The following is a 3,340-nucleotide window of genomic DNA, read 5'->3' as shown; positions in this document are numbered from 1 at the left end:
TTTTTTGTCAGTCGTGGGGCTTGACCTCTGGGTTTGGGAGTTGTCCCTGCGCTCTTCAGCTCAATGCAAGCGCTCTACTGCATGAGCCACAGCGCCACTTCCGGTTTTCTAGTGGTTTACTGGAGATAAGAGTCTCCTGGACTTTCCTGCCCAGGCTGGCTTTGAACTGTGATCCTCAGATCTCAGCCTCCTGAGTAGCTAGGATTACAGGCGTGAGCCTGACTCTGTATTCTTTACCTCATATATGGTATATATACATGTACATCTGAGGGAAGGTGGGGACAGGGCACAGAATCAGTGGGAAATGGGTGGGAAAGTGCAGCAGTGGAGCCCACTGGCTGCACTAGACATTGATGCAAGTGAGCTATGCAACTCATGGATGGAGATGGGAGGGAGAGAATGGGAGAAAATGAGGGAACAGATGATATTATATAAAAGGAAATGCACTTATTACCTGACATATGTAAAGGTAACCCTGCTGTATATCACCTCCAAAGCAACAATAAAGTAAACTATAAAAAAAGGGAAAAACTTGAAATCATCTCTCATCTCTCATTCAGATCTCCCTACATCACAGCTCTGAATCTACTGGTCTTTATTCTACTATTCCTCCTCCTACATCCTGTGTTCCTTAGTTTCCATCTGACCCTGCTTGTCCTTTTGATCTGTTTTCCTTTCCTGCTTGGATGGCCAGAAACCCTCAAAGACCAACTACTATTTGTTTTGGAGAAATTTTTTGTGCCAGTCCTGGGGCTTGAACTCTAGGCCTGAGTACTGTCCCTGAACTTTTGTACTCTACCACTTAAGCCACAGCTCCACTTCTGGCTTTTTGGTGGTTGACTAGAGACAGATAAGGGTCTCACAGACTTTTCTGACTAGGCTGGCTTCAAACTATAATCCTCAATTCTCAGCCTCCTCAGTAGCTAGAATTACAGGCATGAGCCACTGGTACCCAGCTAAAGCCAATTATTTTTAAATTTCTTCTTGACCAAAGGAGAGTCCTTTGTCTTTTGCCTCACTTTTAGCTATTGAATAAAAAAGAAAAACCTAGAAGTCTAGGCAGGATAGAAAAAGATTTGCAGAAAAAAATAACTTTATCCTGGAAAACTCCAGCCTATCTTTCTAGTGTGAGGGGCACTTGTTTTTACTGATACTGGTATTAAATAAAGGAATTTTCTCATGGCCTGCCAGGCTCAGGTACTTCATGGTCCTTGTCAGCCCTCCAATATTCAGAAAATAGAGAAAGAAAAATGGGACTCTAAAATCCAAAGTTCTTTGAGACTCTCAAAGTCCCATGACCCAAGTTATTGGTTTTTAAAAATCAGGAGCTCAAATTGCTTCTGTGGATTGCCTACATTTTGCCACAACTTAGTGACTAGCTGGCACACAAATCTAGAAATGTCAACCTCCAAATCTAGACTTTATCCTCTAAGAAACAAAAAATGGCCAATATTTCAAGGCATTCATGCCACAGATTAGTCTAGTCATGAACAGGTTGTAGTTTTTGGTTTTTTCCAACATCATTTTAAACAATCATGAATCATTTGAACTCTGGAAACTTGATGTTTGGGAATATTCATCACAGAAAGATAACTCTTGAACCACAATGAAAATGACAAAATCAGGCCTGGGTAAAGCTAGCATTGCTCATCTTGAATTTGAGTTTGTACCACCCCTCCAAGATAGCCACATCCTAATTCCAGAAATCTGTGAATATGTTATTTTGCATGGTAAAGGACAGCTTTGAAGATACCATTATGCTATGGAGCTTGAGATTGATTATCATGTGTTTTCCAGGAAGATCCAGTAAATTCATAAGCATCTATATAAGAAGGAGACAGCAGGCTCAGAGACAAAATAGCAATGTGCTGACAGAAACACAGGGAAAGATTTGAAATGCTGCATTGCTGACTTTAAATGAAGGAATGGATCCATAAGCCAAGAAATACAGGTGCCTTCCAAAAACTAGAAAAGGCAAGCAGACTTTTCCTAGAGCCTACAGAATTTAGTCAAAGGCTGTAGGTATGCCTCAAGTGAAAGAGTTCCTGTCTATCAAATATAAAGCCCTGAGTGCAAACTTCAATGTTAATAATATAATAATGATAATAATAGTAATGATAACAGATAATTACACGGGGACATGACTAAATAAACAGTAATCTAAATATTCACACAGTGAGAACAAAGAAGAATATTCTTAGGAGATAATCTCAAGGGCTCAATAACTATGTGCATGTGACCAAACAAAATGATGCTTTTTGCCAGGCACAGGTGGCTCATACCTCTAATCTTAGCTACTCAGGAGTCTGAGATCTGAGGATCTCAGAAGCTAACTCAGGCAGAAAAGTCCCCATGAGACTCTTATCTCCACTTAACCACTCAAAACCTGGAAGTGTAGCTGTGGCTCAAACTGATAGAACATTAGCCCTGAGCAAGAGTGCAGGGATAGTGCCCAGCCCCTGAGTTCAAGCTCCAAGACTAGGAAAGAAAGTAAGAAAGTAAGAAAGTAAGAAAGAAAGAAAGAAAGAAAGAAAGAAAGAAAGAAAGAAAGAAAGAAAGAAAGAAAGAAAGAAAGAAAGAAAGAAAGAAAGAAAGTCATACGAGGTTTTTTTATTGTATCATGTACAGTTTTTTTTCTTTTCTTCTTTCTCTTTTTCCATGGCTTATTCCCTTCTGTGCTGCTTTTGATTTCTGTACTCTTTGTCTGGTGTGTAAATTTATCTAATTTGGGGAGGGGAAGGGGAAGCACAGAAACTGGGACAAAGGGTGAACCAATTCATCAGTGACACTAGACACTATGCTGGAAATGAACTATTTGACTTTGGGGAGAGGGAAGTTGGGAGGGAAAAAATGGAGAGAATGAGGGAAAGGGTGACATTGTTCAAAAGGAAATGAACTCATTACCTGATTTATGTAACTATAACCCCTCTGTACATCACCTTTACAATAAAAGTAAAAAAAATAATACTCAGCAGTCGCCGCCTCAGCCCATAATCATGTTTTGGACTTCTAACATCCAGAAATGAAAAAAAAAACAACATTTGTATTTTATTTTGTTTTGCTTTGAGTGCCAATCCTGGAGCTTGAACTCAAAGGCTGGGTGCTGTCCGCGACGTTTTGGTTTTTATTTTTGCTTCTTTGCTCAGTGTTAGTACTCTATCACTTTAGTCACAGATCTACTTCTAGCTTTTTGCTGGCTAATTAGAGATCAGAGTTTCACAATGGAATGCTTCTTCTTCTTCTTCTTTCTTCTTCTTCTTCTTCTTCTTCTTCTTCTTCTTCTTCTTCTTCTTCTTCTTCTTCTTCTTCTTCTTCTTCTTCTTCTTCTTCTTCTTTTTCT

This window comes from Dipodomys ordii, unplaced genomic scaffold (genome assembly GCF_000151885.1).
Source record: "Dipodomys ordii isolate 6190 unplaced genomic scaffold, Dord_2.0 Scaffold4, whole genome shotgun sequence".
In the NCBI taxonomy this organism is placed as follows: domain Eukaryota; kingdom Metazoa; phylum Chordata; class Mammalia; order Rodentia; family Heteromyidae; genus Dipodomys; species Dipodomys ordii.
Note: the sequence above shows the minus strand (reverse complement) of the source record.